Below are 25031 nucleotides of genomic sequence, written 5' to 3'. Positions count from 1 at the left end.
AGGATGAGAGTGATGGCTCTAGCAGTGTTGATGATACTGAGGATGATGATGATGGCTCGCCGAGTGATGATAAGATGTCTACTCGATGTACTTACCCCTTTGTCACTCGTGACAAAAAGGGGGAGTAGTTTTGAGATGAGAGTAGTCATACTCATAGGGGAAGAGTTAGTATAGGAGATAGGGGGAGTGTTTATATTAAGGGAGTTAGTGAGGTTTTTATGTATTTTCTTTTCTTTCTTTTACATTCACCTCATGTATATTGGTTTTGTGACCATTTTGACATACATTGTACTTATATTTGAATTTTTTTTTTTTTTTATATTGATGTATGCTCCTTCACCTATGTTTACATGTGCCGTTTCTTTTCTCTCTTTATGCACATGCTTCTTATTTATTGAATGCAATCTATTATTTCTGTTTCACACTAAGATGCCATGATGAGTTTTGTTTAAAGTGTTTCAGAAATACAGGTTGTTAAAGTCTTCTTGTCATGAACTCTCTTCTCATAAAGTTTTTCAAGAGTTTATGTTAGGATAGATTTTATTGTATTTAACAAGTGAGTATTAGTTGAGTGATTTATGACTTCTCTCATATATTCATTTGTTTGTTGTGGTTTTGTCACGGATTACCAAAGGGGGAGATTGTTAGGACATATGTGATTCAATGTTAGGAACATATGTCAACATTATATGTAATTGGCTAATCCTTTGACAAAACTTTACTTGTAATTGTGTAGATCTAGGATGTGTTTAATGCTTCAAGAAACAAGGTTTCAAGTTTAAGTGTTAAAACCATGCAAGTTTGTCCAAGAATCAAGTGAGAAAGTGCAGGTTTTTAAAGTTTGATAGCTAGCTCGACAACTAGCATTTATCGAGGTTTAAAAGCTGCTGAAGCCTGTGGCTCGACAGCTAGCTCGATAGATGGCTATCTATTGAGGTTTATGAAATTCAATTTTTTAGAGCTGATTTCAATCCAATCAGTGGGTATATGTTTGGGCTTTCTTTTCTCACAACCCTAAACATATATAAGGATTATTTTGAGGGCCGTAAAAGGTTACATAAGTTGCACAAGAGCATAATTCCACAAGTATGAAGAAAAGTGTGACCGAAAACCTAGTTTGCCCTAGTTCTTGAAGAAGCTGCTGTGTTTGTACACCGTAGGGTTTTGTGACCAAGCAACTTTATGATCTTCATCATGTGATGAACTGAAGAACTTTGTAGCCAACATCCTTCTCAAGTTGGTGATTGAGTCGCGTACTTGGATCCGTGCAATTGGTTAGTCATGTACTTGGAACCATGCATTGAAAGGAGAGATTGACACTACAGAACAAGTCCAGTTGGGTATTGGGGTGAAGGTTCAACTGTAGGTTGGTATAAGGTACTGTGATTTCTTTACTTGTAACCGCTTGTTTTGATAATAGTAGATTCTCGAGAGTGGTGACCTTAAAATCACCCGGTGGGGTTTTTACCGTGTAGGTTTTCCCCATTCGTAAACAAATCATCGTGTTAATTTAATTTCCATTGCATACTTAGTTTAATTGGTGATTTGTTTGTGCTGCCACGTACATTGCATGTTAATTTGATTAATTAATAAACTTGGCTAATTAATCAGTTAATTCATCACAAGGGGTCAATACATTCTTTGCCTATCACCCTTTCTTAAAGAAATAGGTCTTAGGCTAGTGGCTAGAAGAGAGGCAACCCAAGCTTTAACCAGAGTGATGAAAAGGAATCATGAAGTGGCAGCTGATGAAGGAAGTTTGATGCAAGTGGCATATGAAGAGGCAAAGGATTCAGTCACCTTTTCTAGTAAAGATCTAACCAACCAAGTTGTTGATGGCTACAGACCTTTATATATCACTTCCTTTTCTAGAGCATCTCGAATCAAAAAGGCCTTGATAGACAATAGTGCATCCACCAATATTCTGCCTCTCCTAGCGTTTGATGCCTTGGGTATTCCGAGACAAAGAATCATTCTAGAGCCACTACAGGTGGCAGTAATAGGAGCCTTACAACAAAGTACTCTAGGGCATGTGTCTTTAGATCTTAGAGTTGGGCCAATTCGGGCACCTATTCTCATGCATGTAATGGAAGGGAGTACATCCTATTACATCATTTTAGGTCGTCCATGGCTGAAGACATATAAAGTTGTGGCCTCCATATATCATCAATGTGTGAAGGCCGTTTGGAGGAATAGCCAAGTGGTTATTGAGGCCACTAGGATGCCTTTTTATAAAGCAGAGCTTCATTTTGCTGAAGCAACTTTATATCAAGAGTGTGAGCTTAAGGGTGAGAACAGAATTCTTCCTTTTAATCCTATTGCTTTGCAAATGGAGAAAGAAGATGATGGCGAAGTTGTAGAGCCAGAAAGGCCTTCCAAGATAAGAAGAGCCACCAGGCCTAATAGCTATGTGGTATATAAATTTTGACAATTAAAGGTAGGGGATGAGGAGGATGGTGAGCCTAATTCCCTTAATCCGATACAATAGCTAGAAGAAGTTCATGTAGCTGAGGAGCCTGTGAAAGAAGCTCCTTAGTACATGAATGACGTTGTTAAGAATCTGCAAGAAGAATTTGTTGAGATCGATCTGAATGATGGAGAAGAAGGTGAAAGACTAGTGAAAATCCGCAAGAGTTTTTCTGAAGAAGAAAGAAGAAAGCTGATAGCCTTGTTGAAGGAATACAATAATGTTTTTGCTTGGAGTTACCAAGAAATTCCAGGTCTAAGTCTGAGCCTAGTTACACACAAGTTAAAGGTGGATCCTAATGCTAAGCTTGTGAAGCAATTGCCAAGGAAATACCATTTGGATGTAGAGGAAAAGATAAAGGTTGAAGTGAAAAAACTTTTAAAGGCAAGTTTCATTGAAGAGATAGAATGTCCAAGTTGGTTAGTCGACATAGTTCCTATAAAGAAGAAAGGCGGTCAGATAAGAAGCTGTGTGGATTTTCGAGATCTCTATAAAGCTTGTCCAAATGATGAATTCCCACTTCCTAATGTTGATATTCTGGTAGATGCAGTAGTTGGTCATGAACATTTCTCCTTTATGGATGGCTATAATGGGTATAATCAGATATTTATGGACCCAGTAGATGCCCCAAAAACTTCCTTTAGGACACCTTTTGGGAACTAGTTCTTTAAAGTGATGCCTTTTAGGTTAAACAATGCAGGTGCTACTTACCAAAGAACCATGACTTTGATCTTTGGTGATATGCTTCATAAGCAAGTGGAAGATTATGTTGATAGTCTTGTGGTGAAAGCAAAGAATCCTTTTGAGCATTTATTGCACTTGAGGCAAGTCTTTGAAAGAAGTAGGGAGCACAACTTGAGGATGAACCCCTTCAGGTGTGCCTTTGGGGTATCATTAGGGAAGTTCTTGTGATTTCTTGTTCATCACAGAGGGATTGAATTGGACCCTACAAAGGCCGAAGCAATAACTGTCCTTAATCCCCCTACAACTCTGAAGGAGTTAAGAAGCTTTGTAGGAAAGGTTTCCTATTTAAGAAGATTCATTCTAGGTCTAGCTGAGATCTTGAAGCCTCTAATGAAGCAGACTAAGAAAGGAGTGACTTTTGTAAGGTGTGATTAATGTCAAAAAGCATTTAAGAAAATCCAGAGGATATTGGCGGATCCTTACACAATGGTGGCCCCTCTACCTAATAAACCCTTGGCGTTGTACATAGCCAACACGAAGTAGTCCTTGGGAGCATCATTCGCTTAGGATCAAGAAGGGATAAAGAAGCCAGTGTACTATTTAGTAGGCTTATGAAGGGACCAGTGTTAAAATACTCAACTGCTGAGAATGTATGTTTGTCTTTAGCCTTTGTTGTGTCAAAGTTTAATCATAACTTTTTAGGGCACCATGTGCAATTGGTGACCAAGAGCAATCCTATGAAGTATCTCTTAACCCACCCTCAATTGTTGGGGAGAATGGCGTAGTGGACCATCCTGACATCATGCCTTGATATCGAATGCATAAGGCCAACCGCCATTAAAGGCTAAGCAATAGCTGATTTATTAGCTAACTTCCCTAGGACAAGTGATTTTTTCACCTCCCCGACAAGAAGTTTTGGTGACAGAGGAGCAAGAGTGGTCAATGTATTTCAATGGCTTGTTTACATTTCGGGGGGGAGGGATAGGAATGGTGTTAAGGTCATCAGGAGAGGAAAAGTGATTATGAGTTGGTAATAAAGCAAGTTGAAGGAATTTATGGAGTAAAGAATCCCAATTTGGCCGCTTATAGAGTTGTAGTGTAGATGATTATGGAACACTTTACTTCCACAAAATACAAGGTGGTTAACAAGAATGAGAATAAGCTCGCTGACTCGCTGGCTACCCTAGCCACTAAGTTTGTACTGAAGAAAAAGAAAATGACACTTCAAGTGGAGAAATAACCTGGTTTGGTCCAGGATGAGCTGTGTTTCTCTCAAGATTGGTGAGAACCCTTGTTGAAAGCAATGACTCAAGGGAAATACATTGGGTCAGAGTTACCAGCAAATATGAAAGACTTCCTCAAGATCAATGGGGATTTGTTTTTCAGGGGAGTAGAATGTTTGCTAATGAGGTGTGTCTCGAGGTAGAAGGGACTGACATTATTGCATAGGTTGCACTATGATATTTGTGGTGTAAACCTTGATGTCAACCTGTATAGAAGACTATAAAGGCTAGGGGTCTTTTGGCCAGAAATGGTCAATAGGAAGAGCAAAGGAGTTGTAAAACTTATTCTATCATTCCTCTAGATCAAGCAAAAGTGCTTAATGGTGAATTATGAGAAGAAGATTGGTAGGATCCATACTTGAGGTACCTTTCACAAGGTGTATTACCTGCTAATCGGGTACAAAGAGAAAAGTTAAAGAAGTATGTAGCAAGGTTCAAGGTAGTGAATGGGAAGTTATTCAATAAAAGCTTTCAAGGAAGGTGGATGGTATGTATTCCCACTAAAGAAGTCAATGGTGTTCTTTCAGACTTGCATGAAGGGGAGTTAGCAGGACACCCAAGTAGGAGAAAGTTATAGCAAATGGCTTTACATCAGGAATATTACTGGCCCACAATGCAAAGGGATGCTTAAGACTTTGTCAAAAAGTGTCAAGAATGCCAAAGGCGAGGGGATGAAATACACACTAGCCATCAAAGTCTTCATCCAACTGTGGCTCCATATCCTTTCCACAACTGGAGGCTGGATTTTACAAGACCTATAAACCCCCCCTCTGAAGGATGTACATGGGTACTAGTAGCCATTAAGCTATTTACCAAGTGGGTAGAAGCTGTGGCTATGAAGAAGGCAACAGGTAGCTCAGTGGCTAATTTCTTGAGGGAGAATATAATATGTCATTTTGGGGTACCCAACAAAATTATTTCTGACAATGGCACACCATTCTTGATCAAGGATGTGCGGCATTTAATAGAATGGTACTCCATTTCTCACACGACATCGACGCCCTATTATCCCAAAGGAAATGGTCAAGCTGAGTCCTCTAACAAAAAATTACTGAAGATATTGGAAAAAATGACTAAGGAAAATGGAAAAGGGTAGAAAGAGGAGCTTCCGATAGATCTGTGGGCTCATAGAACAGCCAAATCACAAGCTACAGGAGCTTCACAATTTTCTCTTGTTTATGGCACGAAGGCTATCATCCTAATATATTTAATAAGGCCAGCTATGAAGCTAGCAGAGATTGCAAGGATAACCAAAGAAGATACCTTAAAGATCATTGAAGAAAAACGCGATAACGCTGCCACTCATAACCACCTTTACCAGGCCAATATGAAGGCTAGGCACGAAGGCCAAGTTAGGGAAAGAAAGTTTCAAGTGGGAGAAATTATTTGGAAAACTACCCAACATGTGCAAGGAGTGGCTAGAGTTGTTAAACATAAATTTTCTCCAAAATGGGAAGGGCCATATATAGTGGAAGAAGCACATCCAACAAGATATTATTGGCTAAATGATCAGACAGGTATAAAGGCGTATAGCCCCATTAGCAGAGCTCACCTTAAGAAGTATCATGCTTAATCTTGTAAAAACATCTTTTTTGTGGCCATCATGTCAAACTGATATTGTGTTCTACAAAACTCATACTATTATAAACGCAGTCCTATGTTCAGCTATTTCATATGCTGTTGTTCATAATATGCATGCAAAATCCAAAAAGCTTAACAGAATAAAGCATAGTAAAGTTTACAATACAGCCACATGGCCTTTCAAGACCATAAAATATTACAACTTGAAAATTAGATAATGTTTGTAAGAGAACTAGAATTTTCAAGAGAGAAGTTTGGATCGCTCAGAGCTCCTAGCTTGCCTTCCAACTTTTCAACCTCTTTTCTCAAAGAGTTATATTCTGCTATGACACCTTCTATGTTAGTTCCACTTGAAGTCTATTGATAGATTCTTGGCGCTAAGTCAATGAAGTGCTACATACCTATAAGGCTGATTCTGTTTCCTTTGCTTAAACGACGCAAGAGTTTTCTTTGACTCTCAATAAACAAAGTGACGACAAGGAAGCATGAACAGAGGGTCTTACCTTCTTTAAGTCCCTCAATATAGTTACATGGCTCTTTAACTAGCCAACATTGACACTTAGGCCCTCAGCCTCACTTAGTGTGGAAAGGAAATCGTCAAAGGGAAGAGCTAGACAATCCTCTTTGCCTTTTTACTGCAGTTGGGATATGATAGACCCAATTTCCTGTAAGTGAAAACCCCTAAGTGACAAGGTCCATTTGCTAGTGTCCTTCATGGTTTCCGGATGTTTTGAGAGTAGTTAAGAACAGGTTGCTCTCAAATCAAGAGAAATCAATGAAATCAATGGATTAGATTTTGTCTAGGTGCTTTCAATTTCTTGATCTTTGGAAGTAGCTTCAGCTACATCTTCTTTCTCCTAAGGATTTTCTGTAAGGTTGAATTTAATCAACCATCTTATTGGCTTTATTCCGTGCCAAATTTGCTTGTATTTCAGCATTTAGTAACCCTGTATCTAGGTGGGTTTTGTTGTAAGGGTAGTGAGTGAGATAGAGTGTTGATTGCTCAAGAGTGTGCAAGAAAACAGAGACTCGCGGCTTGATCTCGCGGGTGACTCGTGGCTGCAAGCTGCCAGATGCAGTACACGTGCCAAGCATGCCAGAAGGTGAACAGTCATGCTAGCTTGGAGGGCTTAGGTGCACTGGGTAGATTAGGCTTGGAGGGTCTATTGCTGTCCATGTATCCCAACTACATTTTCTAGTGGATTGTTTACCGCTTGGAGGGCGGCGGAGAGGTTTTACGCCGAGGGCTTCGATTTCCTCTTCGATAACACATCGCGTGTTGTCTTTGTATTTGCATCTTCCTTCCCTTTTATCTTTGCCTTTTATTATCTGCTGTGGGTTGTGATTTTAATTTGACTTAGATAGTTTTTCCAATTCTATATTATAGCTTATGTTCATTTTCCGCACACTAGTTGTTTGACATAAAGCTTGAATTGGTTTATTTGTAAATTGGGGGTCTAAACATTCAAAGGTGTTTTTACACTATTTGAACTTTCAATTGGTATCAGAGTGGGTACATTTCTAGTGGTTTCATTACCATTGTGTGATCCTTGACTCCCTATTGAGATGGATCGGTATCAATCCCTAAATGCACCTCCATATTTTGATGGTAGTAATTATGCTTTTTGGAAGATTCGCATGAGAGCATTTCTATGTTCCATTGATGAATCGGTTTGGGATGCTGTTGATATAGGTTGGACCAGGCCTGAGGAAGCCAAATCCACATGGGATAAGGCAGCACTCGCTGCATCTAATGCTAACAGTAAAACACACAATGCTATTTTCTGTGGTGTGTCTCCAGATGAATTTCACAGGATCTCTCACATTATCATTGCTAAAGAAGCATGGGAGATATTGGAGACCACTTACGAAGGCACGAAGAAAGTAAAAGACACCAAACTGCAGATGCTAACCACTCGGTTTGAGGAGTTAAAAATGAGTGAGGATGAGTCCTTTGACTCTTTCTATAGCAAGCTGAATGAGGTGATTGTAAGCAAGTTCAATTTGGGAGAGAAAACGGAGGATTCTAAAATTGTTAGGAAGATCCTCCAATCATTGCCGGAATGTTTTCGTGCTAAAGTGACAGCGATTGAAGAGAGCAAGGACCTTGATGACATCAAAGTCCAGGAGCTGGTTGGTTCTCTTCAGACTTATGAGATGTCGCTGCCCAATCAACAGAAGAGTAAATCTCTTGCTCTTAATACCATTAATGAGAAGGTGGAAGACCATGACTCATCGGGAGAAGATGTGGTTGACAAAGATGTTGCATACCTTGTAAAAAATTTCCGAAAATTCTTGAAATTCAAAAATAATGGCAAATTTGGTGATAAAGGAAAATTCCAAAGTTTAGGAAGGGAGAAAAGGGAATTCAAAAAGAAAGATGGAAAAGAATCCCAATCTACACAAGGTGTCACTTGTTTCGAATGCAACGGGCATGGACACTTTAAGAAAGAATGTCCGAATTATTTGAAATCGAAAGGCAAAGTGTATGCCACGACATTGAGTGGCTCGGATTCATCCGACTCAGATTCTGAAGAAAGCTGTGATGGAGAGGGGAACTATTCAGCTTTTATGACTATTGCCCATGTTGAGTCTTCAGACGAGTTGAATCTGCTTATACGAGACCTTGGAGAACATAGTGTGATGAATCACTGGGAGTTGTTAAAGAATCAGATGCTGAAGAAGATGAAAGCACAGCCAATCTTTAAGAGAATTATAACTCACTCCTGGAGAAGTCGGGTGAGTACACAAGGGTGGCCAAGGCAGCTGTGAGAAAAATGAAGAAGGCAGAGGAGGACTATAAAAGTCTCCTAATCCGATATAGGGAGGCCAAATGTGAGATAGAAACACTGAATGGTGAGTTGTCAGAAGCTTACACAAAAGTGAGATTTCTTGAACAAAAGGTTGTGCAAGCGAATGCTAAAATAGAGAGGGTCACCACCAAGAAGCTAGATGATGTTATTTCATCTCAAAAGAGCTTTTCAGACAAATCCGGATTGGGATATACCGGAGGAAGTAGCTCATCTATAAATGTCACTAAAGAAGTGAAGTTTATAAAGGCCAAAGAATCAGCTGATGTTGGTCTTACTGCTGAGAAGCCCAAGATAGAGGAGAAGAGAAATGTGGGGGACGAATGGTTGTTGAATTCACGTAATCAATCAGTGGGCAGGTCTGAATCTCGAGCCAAGTCTCGTCCACAACCACAAAGAGGTCCTAAATCAAATTATGTGTGTCATCATTGCGGACTTCAAGGGCATACTCGACCAAATTGTCAAAAGCTGAGAGCAAAGAATAGTGCAACTCCTCAAAGGTCACGAGACCTAGAAATGATAGAAGAAATTAGGCTGGTGAACCATCAAGAGATCAAAACGGTGATCCCGGAATGATGAACGTGATGAAGATGATTGGTGCATTCACCAACTGCTTGGAAAGCTTCACACGAAGGTTTGAAAGCCCTAACTCCCGTACCCAATCCTATAAGGAAATCACCCCAAACGCAAGTGACGTGTGGGTGAAAAAGGATACTCATGCATAAGCATTACAACATGTCCATGCATTAATAGTTCCTATGCTTTGTGACGGTGTTTGATTGTTTACTTGTTGTTTATGTTGATGGTTGTTTGTTTGTCTATTTATGCATACTTTTGGTTTTCTTTTTGTTTTTGATCAATCTTTTTCTTCTTGTGTCAAAAATCCAAAAATCAAATAAAAATTAGAAAATCAAAAAGTTTGATTAACATAGTTGAGTTTTGTCTCAAAACTTGTTTTGCCTTGTACCTTTGTGCTAATGGCTTTGTGCATTTTCGAGCATAGCTTATTTCTTTGCACCCTTATCACTATGGGAGAAATCTTGAAATCTATGTGATTATTGTAAATAGATCTTCAAACTTGTCATGAATGATTAGTGAATAGTTATGTTGATCTTGAGACATGCATAGACTTGTGTCTATATATTTTCCCACTCTTTATTTTTGTTTTTGCTAAAAAGAGCTCACCAAATGTAAATCTCCAAATGAAAAGAGATATTGAGCTGCAAAAGCCTGTCGCACATACTAGTATTCGACTAGGAAAAAGGGAAAGCGACCAAAAATTAAAGTGAAAGTTTATTCAAAAAGCCAAAGGCTATCTCATCAAGGTGAAATATCAAATATCACTCTCACAATGAGAGGTGATTGTCTCGAAAGGATTTATAAAAATCAAATGCTATGATTGACAGTGGAGTCAAATGTAAAGCTCCAAGTTATGTTATCAAGTTTTTTGGGAGGACATATATGCATATTTCTATAATTGAGATGGGTCACATGATCTAGTGCTAATTATGTATACCTTGGTTGAATTGATCATTGAAACTTCACATTAGACTAAGGACTATCTCATTGTTGATATCCACACACAACACACAAGTCTATGTTCAATAAATGCCATATTCATTTGTGTGATTGTACTTGATGAAATGTGTTTTCACATGCTCAATCTTTGTTGATTCAAGCACAAAAAGATTTTTGAGTGTTTTAGGGGTTTTTGGAAAGTATTTTGTTCTTAAAATCTGAAAATTTCAAAAGTTCATTTTTGCCCTATTTTGGCGACTCAGTCGCGAGTTCACGGGTCAATTTTGGCAACTTGTTCGCAAGTGGAAGGTCCAGTCGCGAGGGTTACTCAGAGATTTTTGCGGCTCAACTCGCGACTCTCTCGCAGGTAGACCTTCTAGTCGCGGAAAACACTTAGAAAAATTTTTCAAAATTTTGTCTTTGAGTGTTTTGGCGGCTTGACCTGACGACTTGTTGGCGACTCACTTCAGTCGCAAAAAACGCGTGTTTGGCAAAAATAGGGGCAGTTTTTAAATCTTTTTCAGTTTTCCCTCGAACTTTTTGTGATTATTCATCTTCTCTCTCAACTGTCTCCTTCCCAAACGCTCCGTGTAACCATTTTCAAACTCCATTGTTGCTACCTTTCAACTCAAAATCTTCAAGTAACAGGTATAGGTTTTCTTTCTCAAACTCTATTTTACTTGATTTTGTGTTTTTCCCTCTTGATTATTCGCATTTGTGTATGCTTTTGAGATGGGTTTTTGTTTTAGCTGCTGCTTTTTGTCCTTGCTTAGCTAGTAGAAGCTATTGATTTAGTTTGAACTTAATTAAGTTGTTGGTTTTGTTCTTCATCATGTGCTTAGCTAGGCTTTGTTATTTGTTGGTTACTCATCTTGTCTGATCTTATGTTGATATGTTGATTCACAATGTTCCTATTTTGGCTGTGAGGTTTACTGTGCTGAATATGTGCCTGTTCATCTATTGTGTGCATTTGTCTTTTGTTCTTTGAGTCATGTCATACTCATCAAAATGTATGTCTTATTGACATATATTTGTCTTTTGGATGTTTTCAGTCTCTGTTGCTTTAATACTTCCCTGCATTATACTAGTTGTTCTTGTATATCCTCTTTTAGGCTTGTTCATCTATGTGGTTGATTTAAGTAGCACGAGGTTTAATTGTTTTAAGTTCATCTGTGTGGTTGCATTTTTGTCCTTGTTACTAACAAAGTACTGATTTGTTCTACACATGTATTGTACTATGCTGTTATGGCCTCTTCTGATTGTTCACAGATGGCTCATTCATCCCCAAACAAGAAAACACCTACAAAGAAAGTAGATAAAAGAATGAAAATGGACCCTAACCTGTTCAGGTATGTTTCCCACTTTGAGAGATACAAGGACTTCTTCTTAAAGGCAGGAATTATTCAAGAAAGGTTTGTGGATTTGGAGGATTTGAGAGGCACTTTTATCCCCAGCTGTTTTGAAGGGAGAGGATGGGAAAAGCTTCTGTGTGATCTCCCAGTTGTGTGTGAACCCCTGATTAGGGAGTTTTATTCTAATACTGTGATAAGGGAGGATGAACTAAGCTGCTGGGTTAGAGGTAAAGAGTTCACTTTGGATGCATATGACATTGATGATGTGCTAGGTCTTGAAGGATTAGAAGATCAAGAGTTTGTCAATTACAAAGATAGGATTCTGTCTATTGAAACTGTACAACAGAGGATAGGTGGACAGAGAGAAGGGAAGTGTCTGAATACCACAGCTTTTTCAGTGGACATGAGGTGCCTCACTATAATCATGATGTTTAACCTATATCCCATAAGGAAGTTGACTACAATCAACAGTGCAAGAGCAATTTTTCTGATGGACCTCAAAGAAAAGACATTCATTGACATCAGTTCCCACATATTTGACACTATTGTGGATGAGACTAGAACCACTTTTAGGCCTAAACTGATCTTCCCTAGTCTGCTCATGAGGATCTTTAGAAAGAAGGGTGTTCCAATCCCTCGAGACATCAGTCCCATGTCCACACCTTCTGCAATTAACAAGCTAACCTTCAAAAGGATAAGTGTTCGGCTTCCAGGTGAAGAAGATGAAGGTGATGAAGGAGAGGGTGTCCCAATGGAGACTGAGGCTGAGGCAGCAGGGCATGCATCAACCTCAACACCTAAGAGGAGTGACAAAAGGACTAGAGCATCAACTTCTTCAAATACACCTCCAGATGCATTTCAAGTCATTTTGGAACAACTTGATGGAATCAGAGGGGTCCAGACCAAGCACTCTGAGAGGATGGCAGCCATGCAGGACCAGATTGATATTTTGTCTGCAAAACTTGACAGCTTCACCACCCATCATGGACAGTGACCCTTTGGCCATTCCGGTCAAAAAGGGGGAGACATATAAAGTTAAAGTTTTTGTTTTGTTGAGAAGCAGAGAAGCAGCTTTTAAGAGGGAGTAACATGTTGAGGGGGAGCAGTTTAAAACAGACAGTGTCCATCTTGTTATTTTGTTATCTTTGTTTACGTTTTTGGTTATTTTATTGTTGCTATGGGTTTGATACACTGTGGTTTTAGTGTATGTTTGTTTCTAACTCATATCTTATAAACTTAGTTTACTCTTTATATATATTGTTGATGTTGTTCAGTATATTTTGTGCTTTGTACCCATGTTGCTTATGTAAGCTTTTAGGGTTATGTTTAATACATATTTGTAGGCTTTATGGTTTGTACCATGCTTTATGCAGCCTTTTATGCTTTGTTTAAATCAGTACTTCTATCTAAATGTCTTGCATTTTCTTTTAAGTACTGTCACTCTTGTGCCCTTGTAGGATTGTTCCTAGATGCATATACTTAGTGTATTATGCATTGGTTAAGTGTTGGGCATACAAGTAACTTGCTTTGTTCTTGTTAACTTGTATGTTCAAGTGTTCATTCCAAGTGTGAATGAACACTGTGATCACTACCTTGTGGTGAATACTTGGTTGATCAAGCCATGATTTGATACCTCACTTCATCTTTGCTTGATCACCTTAAGCCTGTTTCATATGCATTTCATACTTTTCTGCATACAATGATCATGGTGTATTGTTGTGTTTCAGGAGTTTCATGTTCTTATGATTCAAGTGCTTCACAGCTTCTGAGTTAGGTGTGAGTGAGTTTTGCTTAACTGTTCTCAACTCACATGTTAAGTCTAAAGTCTGTTTTAGGATTTTGTCACGGAATAGCCAAAGGGGGAGATTGTAAGGTTGAATTTAATCAACCATCTTATTGGCTTTATTCTGTACCAAATTTGCTTCTATTTCAGCATTTAGTAACCCTGTATCTAGGTGGGTTTTGTTGTAAGAGTAGTGAGTGAGATAGAGTGTTGATTGCTCAAGAGTGTGCAAGAAAATAGAGACTCGCGGCTTGATCTCGCGGGTGACTCGTGGCTACAAGCCGCCAGATGCAGCACACGTGCCAAGCATGCCAGAAGGTGAACAGTCATGCTAGCTGGAGCACTACAGGACAAAACAGGACAACTGGCCATACGGTTATCTCGCGACTGGGTCTCCCGACTCAGTCAAGTCGCGAGGCCAAGCCGCGAGCCACCCTTGTTTTGAAAAACCTAACGTTTCACATTTTCCTCTCACCCCAGTATAAATATCCCTTATACCCACAAATGAAAGAGAGCTTTCAAAGAGAATTTTGAGAGAGAAACCCTAGAGTAAAACAAGATTGATTCACCTACAATCTATACATTAGAGTCTCTTCAAATTCCTCAACTCTCTTCCTCTCCATTGTAAAACCCTTGAAAGGCATTTTACCAAAACCTTGTTCTCACCATATTCATTACTGTGAGAGGGCTGTTTGGTGTTCTGGGAAGCAGTTAGGAAGGAACCAATCTACATTGGTTGATGCTATGGTCTAGTAGCGGAATCCGGGAAGCTAGAAAAGAAAAAGGTTCAGCGCAACCTTGTTGGAGAAAGAAGCTTGGAGGGCTTAGATGCACTGGGTAGATTAGGCTTGGAGGGTCTATTACTGTCCATGTATCCCAACTACATTTTCTAGTGGATTGTTTACCGCTTGGAGGGCAGTAGAGAGGTTTTACGCCGAGGGCTTCGGTTTCCTCTTCGATAACACATCGCGTATTGTCTTTATGTTTGCATCTTCCTTCCCTTTTATCTTTGCCTTTTATTATCTACTATGGGTTGTGATTTTAATTTGGCTTAGATAGTTTTTCCAATTCTATATTATAGCTTATGTTCATTTTCCGCACACTAGTTGTTTGACATAAAGTTTGAATTGGTTTATTTGTAAATTGGGGGTCTAAACGTTCAAGGGTGTTTTTACACTATTTGAAATTTCATTTTCGGTATACACCCGATTTGAATCCTCCCTTTCAGCATTAGATTTTGTTTCCTCATCAGAAGTCATTTACTGCACAGAAACCTCTAGGGTTAAAGAAGTGAATTTTGCTTTGGGTTGAGCTTGGGAAACAAACTCTGTCACCTGTCAAAGGTAAAAAAGGGAGAAGGGAAGAAAAGTTACTTGCGCCATCGATCAAGAGATATTACAAGAGCTAACCACTATAAAGAAGAAAATGTACCTTGGGCTTCTTGATAGAAGGGTTTTTGAGTTCTTCTTTCTCTTAATGACTGAAGATTTGGCTTTGGGAAGGAGCTTCAAATTCAAATCACCCTGAAAAAGAGGTGGGACATCCACTCGTTGGGCACCACTTTCCCCAAAATTTCTAACATGTTCTCTAATGTTGGACCACCATGACTTGAACCTGGGTAAAGGCAGTCCAATTCTGGTAGGGGAAGTAAAGGGGATTTCAAGGCTTGATACCAATATTTTGATGAGATTCTCTCTTTGAAAAGCTAAGGAGGCCACTAAAGTAGAGAGATGTCCCAGTATGCCTTGGTTAAAACCAAATTGGTAGGCAAACCTATGGGGATTATAAGCTTGAGTTTCATACTCATCTTGTGAGAAGGAAAAGCACAAGCAACAAAAGAAAGTTCTTCCTCAGACCAAAGGCTGTCTCTATAACGAGAAACAGAAATACTTTCTAAGGAAGTGAATAGTATGGGATGTCTACCCTCTAGGGCAGAGTATGGTCTGGTTATCCAATCAGTAGGGTCATCCAATACTTTGCTAAGGAAACTATTTAAAGACACTACCATTTTGTTCCAACACCAAGAACGTGGCAGGCCTTAGGGTGATGGCAGATTGGTTTTGTAAGAGCTTAACACCTTAGGGACGGGGGCATAATTCCTAAAGTGTTCCCACAACCATATTTGTAAAAAAGTAACGGGTACAAAGGTCTCTACTTGATATCTACCTCATGAACTTTGCAAGTCAAGGGCGAAGTGATCTAAATGAGAATACAAAGTTCCTAGAAAATAAGGAGCAAGGGGAAAGGATTGTCATTTGGCTAGTTCATCGGCTAGAGGGAAATGTCTGCTCAGAATTTTCTCGTGGGGATATCCCTCAAACAAATGGCAAGAAAGTAAAAAGGCAATAAACTTTGAGTTCATAAAAGCTAGAGTTACCTTTTCTAACAACAAAGTTGGTGCCTTCCTTCAAGGAGTCTTCCTTGGCTTCCTCATCCATGCCATCAACGTATTCTCTCCAGAAGTACCTAATCTATCCCCAGAAGTTGGCCCTAAAGCCCTTGTCTCCATCAACACTAGTATCCTCTGTTATTTCTTCGTTAGGGGCTTTCCCTTTTCTTGCTGCCTTCAAGACTGGTTTCTTTAGAGTTTTCTTCATTGCATCTTCAAGGAAATTCACAGCTTTAGACTCATTAGGAGATAAAGAAATGTTGACTACTTCACCATCTCCAAATAGGGGAAGTCTCAATATATCATGAACATCTTCTAAAGATGGAGAGATTTCTTGACACCCTGTAAAGAAGGTTTGAGTAGTTGGATTCCATCGTTACAGGAGAGAAAGAAGACTTTCACTATCCTTGCTAATCTCTAGACTAGAGAACATAAGAATGGTGTCCACAAGTTTCACTCTCTGTAAGATGTTCATGAAAGGAGGATATGCCAACACCCTTCGACACCAACTTCTCCAACCACTGGAAACAGAAGTGTGGGATTTGAAGACCACATCTATGGTGGGAGCAAAACCCCCTCTATAGGTGCCAAGCCTAGGAATATGCTTTAATTCTAAATCCATAGTCAGAAGATCATCGGGTTCCCAACATGCCGTGTAGGAAGGGTCTTCAAAACAAAGGGCAGAATCCTAATCGAGACTTTTATCATATAGATAGTCTTCGAAGAAGGGAGGGATGATCCACTGTTCCTCTATGGAAGAATTTTCATCTCCTCCTAGAAGGGGTTTGTTAGTTTTTGAAGGTATAAATTCTGAAAAATTTGGCAGAACTAGATCTCAAGCCACGTTTTACACCTATGATTTAGTTTTTGAAAAGAATTCTGGGTTTCGGGTTGAAGAAGAAGAAGAGGAGGAAAAAAGAGATAAATAAGGAAGGGAAATATCTTTCTTTTCCTTTCATACTTTGAGGAGTTAATATTTTCCCTCCAAAAGAGGCTGGTTCAAAAGTGAGATATCTTTTCAAAATTGACATGTGTCAGCATAAGGAAAAAACTAAATCTCTGACAAGAAAGGGCAATTGATGGTGTTGAAATCAAGGAAACCGCCTTCACAAACAAACTGCAAAGGCGTGACCCTTCACCAACAGGTTCAATATGATTTGCTACATTTCACATTTTGTTAACTGACATGTTTACCTTTTTATGTTTTTGTGTAGGAATTCTATATGTGATAAAATAAACATAAAGCATGACATAAATTAAAACAGTAACAGATAACAAAATAAACTTTCTCTTTCTTTCATAACAGTTTTTTTTACAAAATTGGAAAGAGGGATTTACATGATTTGGCCCTTATGACCTATCACATCTTTCTTAAGTACAAAAACACAAATTTATAACAAAATAAAAAAAGATAAAGTCTTACAACTTAAACCAATAAATGGCTAAACAAAACAAATACAATAAGTAAAAAAAAAAAAAAACTACAGGCCTGATGGCGGGCAATTCAGGGAGACCGTGGCGCATAGGCATCCAAGTCATCCCTAGAGTCCTATTGGGGATAATCTAGAGCCTAATACTTCATCTCCTCTTCCTCCTCCTCATCCTCTTCTTATTCCTCCTCCTCTTCCTTGCCTTCATTCTCCATTGAGTTAGAGCCATCAGAAGAGCCTTTAGAGGCTATCAAAGGAATCTTACTCCTTAGGGTCAGAAAGCTTTGATGCATTAGACTTCAAACCTGAATAAGAGAGCCTTTGCCTTCGCTTGTGCCTAATTGGGGGCATCCACGAATGCAGCAGTCGCTGCATCCTCGGCATCCACGAATGCAGCAATCGCTACATCCTCAGCATCCTCTTCATCCTTCAGCCGAAGTTCCTCTAAGTTCTCTTCTTCTTCGTTGCTCTAGTTGAAGGGAGTGACTTCTTCAAGAATGAAGACCTAAGGAGGCAGAGGGTGAATGAGAAAAAGTAGAAGGGGATGCACAGGGCTTTGTGGTAGGGAAGGAGTGTGGTTGCTGGAGGCACTCTTAAAGGAGCCCGAAGTGTGTTTCGGGGAGTTAGAACTAGCAAAAGAAGGGTTCAACATTTTTGTTTGTGGAGGTTAAGGTTCTTTGAGAGAATCAGAGAGATACACATGGAATGGAAATTGAAGAAGAAACATTCCCTATTTAAATCCTCAACTACAGTTAAGTGAAGAGACATGGCAATTATGAGGAGTAATGTCTGTCTACTAAAACGTAAGAAATGAAAATGTACCAAAATTGCTAGAAGCACCCCTGTGAGCTATGTGTCCATGTTCAAATGTCACAAGGCATGATTACCAAGGTATTAATGCCTAAATCTATGTGACTATCAAAGGCCTTTGCCATTAAATGCCATTGACAGTGAGAGGGCTAATGTACATAACACCACTAAAGCATGGGAGAGTGCATATGTGGTTAGATCTAGAAAGAAGTAAGATTTGCACCTGACATGGTACTCAAGTACTCATAAAAAGGGAGATAGTGACTTTCTAAGGTCAAAAGCTATGAGGACATCCCTTATTGGTTAAATGCATGTTGGACCACCTCAAAGACATGTGTATCAATCATAGTATTCCTGATGTCCCTCTCAATGTCTAGGACTTGTTTCCCAAGCAGTGGTAAAGTCACCTACCCATGGGTCCTAGTGTAACGTTAGCGCAATTTCTATCATCTAGTCAATAGATAATATCACAATTGTGGAAAGGTCCAAAATAGAGAAATAATGACTTGACACCTGTCTTTGTACTCAGCCATATTCCTCAGATTATAAAAGGGACATGTAGCTGTAGTTTTAGGCAAGAACCTAAGTGGATATTTGTAGAAGAGAGTAGAAAGTTGATAAGATAGGAAGGAAGGAAGAACACCCTTACTATACAAGAGTGACATCTTTTCACACATAATACAATCTAAGCAAATCAAGAACATTCCATTTTTTTCTCAAACTATGGTTTTTCATCCCTTTTTAGGGTTTTCCATGTATATCTTGTGTTATTTTCACATTCTTAATATCACTCTCTTCTTCTCTCTCGAGCGTCATATCAAAACTAGCATCTTTTCAAGTTTTCTCGTGTAGATGTACTGTTAGATAACTTATTTTATTCTCATATATAAGTCCAAATCTAACTTGCACGTACAAGTTTCCATAGTTCCATTGGATTGGAATACGGACGACACACAGACTCATGCATGAACATATAGGCAAGTGTGCAAAAAGAAAGCATAGAAGCAAGGAAAGCCAAACGGGTGGCACAAAGCAAGCAAGGTAAGCACATCAACATCGCACAGAGTGGAGAAAGGTGTGTATCAATCCCAAGGAGGGATGGATGTGAGCACACAAGCACAAGCCCACAAAAGCAAACAAGCAAACATAGACATGTAAAGGAAATGATCCAAACCCTTTAATACAGGCCTAGGCGTATGGATGTAGGCCTAGACCACAGGATCTAGATCTACACCCTACTAGAGGGCCAAAACTCAAGAAAGAGAGATATCATGGGACAAAAATGGCTAAAGTAGTACATGCCATAGCAACCATCATAGATCTAAGCAAACAAGCATGGCATAGAGCACATAAACACATAGATCTAAGCATAGGGATATAGATCTAAGCACTAACATGAAGATCTAAGCAAAAACATGGCAAAGAACACATAGGCATGTAGATCTAAGTATAAACATGGCATGGAACACATAGCCATGTAGATCTAAACATAAACTTAACAAGGAGCCTAAAAACATGTGGATCTAAGCACAAATATTAAATTTAGACATATCCTAGCCCAAGAAGGCTAGGCCAACAACATCAAAGTGATAAATCATGGCATAAGCAAGGAAACATGGTATAAAAAAAAAATTATAAAGACATGCTAGTAAGCAAGAACATGCCAGGAAAAGCAATAATAGCATATTATTAAGCAAGATAAAGCTAGGAAAAGATATAAGAAGATAAGGGTGTGGATTGTAGCTATAAAGCTAAATCCACACCCCTAAACCTCAAATCTAAGGTATGGAACCAAGGAGAGGAAGATTGGGTGCAAGAGCACTACCTTGATGATTGTAGAGAAAATAGGAGAAGCTAATGTGTTTGGGTGTGTTTGGGAGAGAAATTAGAGAGAGAGAATTAGCCTAAAAACTGCCCAGAACCCTTTTTTTTTTTTGGCCAAATGAGGGGCCTGGAAGCATTTATATTGAAAATGTGGCTCTTTGACTTTCGACGCACCTTGTAGGGCTGCCGACCACCCTATTGATATCAACAGTTTCGGCCTTTTCCCAGTTCAACTTAGGACACATATTTGAATGCCTTCCTGGTCTCGGATTGAGCTAATCTTGGTGTCCCTAGAAAGACCTGGATGTCTAGTTTCTAGAACACTAAAGAAATTGAAACTCCAACGATCGAATTAAAATTTATGGCCTTAGGAAGCATGCTAATGCTCCTTTCACGGTTTTCTAGATATCTTAGCTATTTTAACTCTGATTTTGACCCATGAATAGTCTTGGGAAAGGGAATTTGATAATCTTTGCAATAGAGCTAGTCCTAACCAGTTCTGACGGTCGAATCAAAATTAGGGTCTCTAGTGCCCTTGGGAGTCAACTTTGGGTCAAACTTGGTCAAAGTAGACAAAAATCACCAAGTAGCTCCAGTTAGACATAGAAACATGAAAAATTTTGTTTTAGGATGATTTTGACCGACTTTGACTTTCGATCAACCTAAGGTTGACTAAGAGCATTTTGGTCAATTTGACTTAAAAAGGTACTTCGAATGCTCTGATGATTGAACGAGTTGCGCCGCATCAATTTAGATGTTTTTGTGGCCCCATGGAGGAAAGATAATATTTTTGAAATTTTCAGGATCCAGCACGCAAATAGGGGACGAACAAAATACAGTGTCTACAGTGACGTTTTTAAAATGTCGCTAAAACCTACTCATTAGACTTGTTTTTCATATTAAAAATACTATATAAACTGGCTCAAAATTCAACAATAACTAACATAATCTTGTAATAGATCAAATAGACCTATTGATCATCAATATTCCACAATAACAAATGTCCAAACTAACACATTACTATAAATTCAAATATATATATATATATATATAATATCAATACATACATAAAATGTCTAAAGTATCAACTTGAATTTAACAATACACTTGTCTATCTACCCAAAAAAAAAAAAACCACCCAAACTATGACAATATTATAAACAAAGTACAATACTTCCAAAATAAATGTGGCTATTCAAAACAACTATGTAATAGCCCATGGAGTCCTTAAAACACTGCATTTATCACAATAACCTAGTTTCTTGATGGGATAAAGCTTGCGATCTATTACGAGTTGGAGATTGTTGATCTAAATCGAAACCACCTTGAGTACAAATTAAGAGTATCTAATTAGTTCATAAAGAAATCATTTTGAGTAACAAAATAATAGTAGCTATAATTACAAATTTAAACACTAAATACATTCTTAAAACATTAAAATTATATATCCGACTAGCTTCTAAAGAATGATTTTGCATTAGTTGCATTATGCTAGCCATTTGGATAACTCGCTCCTCCAAGTTATCATAACAATTCACTTTCTCCATCAAAAAAACCACTTGATTCTTCAACTGAGTCACTTTTAAAAAGCCATATTTCAATTACTCTAACAAAACAAATCTATGCTTCTAAGATGACAACACCTAAACTTCCAAATTTGAGAAAGTGAATTGCAAGTCACACCAAGATCCTAAGTGTAGGCATAAGAAGTCTAAATTCATAAGTTATAATACATTTAGTAACTAGTCAATATCTCTTGAAAATTCGCATTTAGTTTCCATGTTTGACACGTGAAAGAAATGAAATAATCAAACAAATAAAACTCAACAATATCTATCCAAATTTTTAACCATCAATAAACACTCCCAATACCAATTGAACCCACCTTATAACACCATGCAAACCACTTGCTTGCTCCAACTCAACAATCCACCTCAAAATAGTTATCAATATCACAATATAGAATGCTTACAAGTGTTGAAGTCCAAAAAGTAATCAACAAACATAACTCAACAATATACATCCAAATTTTCAAGAAATAATAAACACTCCTAATATGAATGTGTTAAGTTATGATTTTTCTCATAACATTAGTGTTGGCTTATTCCATGACAAAAAAGTGTTGTAATTGCATAAATTTGTTTCCTTGTATTTTTGTGGGATTTATTTGTACTAGGTTTAGTATTAAGTTGGTGAAGATTTAAGCTTAATTGAAGATCAAGTGGATTTCGCGAGAAGCTCATGAGAAGCTCGCGAGAAGCTAACCCGCAAAGTAGCCACGTGAGAAACACATGACTGGAAGCTGAAGAGCCATGCCAGAGGAGAGGAGATTTGTATCCAAACACAACCCACACCTTTTCAGAGTATAGAGAGTGTTTTGGAGATTGGGAAGCTTTGGGGATTTGCCAAAAGAGGTTGGTGAGGCTTGGCAGATGCAATCAGGCGTATTGCGGGATCCGGAAAGTTAGAGAAGGCATGACTCCGAGAAGTCCATTGGTAGCAGGAGTTTGAAGGGCTCAAGTACATTAGGTAGACTAAGCTTGGAAGGTCTTTTGTTATTCGTGTACTCCAGCTTTATTCTCTAGTGGATCGATTTACCACTTGGAGGGTGGCGGAAAGGTTTTTTGCCGAGTTCTTCGGTTTCCTCTTCGATAACACGTCTTGGTGTTATCTTGTGGTTGCATCTCTCTTCCTTTACTCTTGTGCTTTACTTTTATTGTTTGTTATTCGTGTTTATGCACTAGAGTAGTTATCGATTTATTGCGCTTCATTTACTTTTGTTCCGCACTTAGATAAGTTAGAGTAAAATCAACTGAGCCATATTTTTTAATTTGGGGTCTAAACAAGCTCTTGTGTTTTCACACAAATTCGAGCTTTTAGAATGTAAACCGCCCTATAACACCATACAAGCCACCCACTTGTTGCAACTCAACAATCCACCCCGATACAATTATCATAATCACAAATATAGAATGCTAATAAGTATTTGAAAAAAACAAGTAGCAATCAACAAACATAACTCAACAATATCCTTTCAAATTTTAATAAACACTCCCAATATCAATTGAAACTACCTTATAACACCATCCAAGCTACCCACTTGCTCCAACACAACAATTCACCCAACACAATTATTATAACCACAGTATAGAATGCTTACAAGTATTGAAGTTCAAAAAGTAGTCAACAAATATAACTCAACAATATCCATCCAAATTTTCAAAAAATAATAAACACTCCCAATATGAATGTAAACCGCCTTATAACACCATGCAAGCCACCTACTTGCTCCAACTCAACAATTCACCCCAACACAATTTTCAACATCACAATATAGAATGTTTAAGAATGCTTACGTATTGAGGTCCGAAAAGTAATCAACAAATATAACTCAACAATATCCATCCAAAAATTCAAAAAATAATGAACACTCCCAATATGAATGTAAACTGCCTTATAGCACCATGCAAGTCACCCGCTTGCTCCAACTCAACAATTCACCCAAATAGACATCTAAGTACAAAGTTTTAAGCAAAAATTACTTACTATGCTCAAGCCAAACATGCACCTTTCCAAAAAAATTCAAGCTTATAACAATAAATGAGTGGTTAACCTGCAAAATAAGAGTCTAATATTTATAAAAATGTTATCAATGCACTTACTAGCAATATCCTATAAGTGTCTAATCAAATTGAATCTATAAACCTAGATATAAAGAAGTTACTTCCATTATACTCATACCCCATTCAAGATAACTAAGATCAAAACAACCAACCAGATCAAGCAAAACAATACTCACTAAGATAATCTTTACATTCCACTACTTCACAGTCTTCGCCAACTCCAAACTGACATCCTTAAACCACTTGAAAAATCCTAAAACTGAAAACACCAATCTAGCACATAACTCAATATCAATTCCACAAAGAATACAAAACCCAAATATATCATTGAAATAAATTAATGTACTGGTCCTAACCATGGAAATGTGCATTCACTAATATTTATTTAAATTAATCTATAATACTTTTTTCTTTTCTCATTAGCCACAAATAGAAGCTAAAGACTCTACAAATGCAGTAGAAGGCTAATTTAGTCTTAAATATTAAAGTAACAAGATATTCCTTGCAACAATCACAAAATATTTACAAGAATAAGTAAATGGTACACAACAAAAATTTTCCCAAAGGTTCAACAAACATTGCCACCAACAATTACTTTCAGAAAACAAAATCACAAACAGCTAAATGATCCTTATTTGAAACCTCCACATACAATACAACAAAAAACACAGCAAAACAATCAATATTTGAAACCTCCACGTTATCTCTATGCACTAAAATTAAAACTAAATAAACAATCTTTTTCCTTTACTTTTCTCATCAAACAAACAGAGGCTAGAGCAAAAAAAAAAAAAAAAAAAAAAAAAAAAAAAAAAAAGAAAAGGAAAAAAGTGGGAAATGAAATTTTGGTGGAAAATTTGTGCAGGAAGAACAAGAAATCTGGAGGGAAAGCTTGTCCTATTCTGGTAGTTTAGGAGTGCCACTAAAGATTGTTGCATATAGCTATAGAGGTTTTTTTTTTTTTTTTTGGTGATAATGCTATAGAGTTTTCTTTAATAACTACAACAATGTTTTAAGAAAACATCACTATAATCCAAAAACACGCCGCTGAAACTGTACTTGTTGCGGCGTTTCAAGAAACACTGCTATTGTTTGGGTTACAACGATGGTTTTTAGAAAATGTCGCTAAAGACTCACTCTTTAGCTATGCTAGTAAAAAAAGTTGCAATATACCACTTATAGTGGCAGATTTGAAAACGTCATAAAAAAAAAATTTGCCATCTAAATCTAGACTTTTTGTAGTGAAGGTCCCCCAACTTCGTTAATCATGGCAGACTTTTTTTTTTTTTTTTTTTTTTTTTTTTGAGATATACATATAGTTAATTGATGTTAAGCATTCTACCAATTATATATATATATATATATATATATAAATTTACAATGTGTCACAAAAATAATTTATAAATTTATTATATTTTTAAGAATTTAAAATTTTATTTTTTATATTTGAGTGCACACAATGTGTGCAAATACATAT

This window comes from Quercus robur, chromosome 5 (genome assembly GCF_932294415.1).
Source record: "Quercus robur chromosome 5, dhQueRobu3.1, whole genome shotgun sequence".
NCBI classification, from domain to species: Eukaryota; Viridiplantae; Streptophyta; class Magnoliopsida; order Fagales; family Fagaceae; genus Quercus; species Quercus robur.
The sequence above is the reverse complement of the archived record's forward strand: the minus strand, read 5'-3'. Positions refer to the sequence as shown.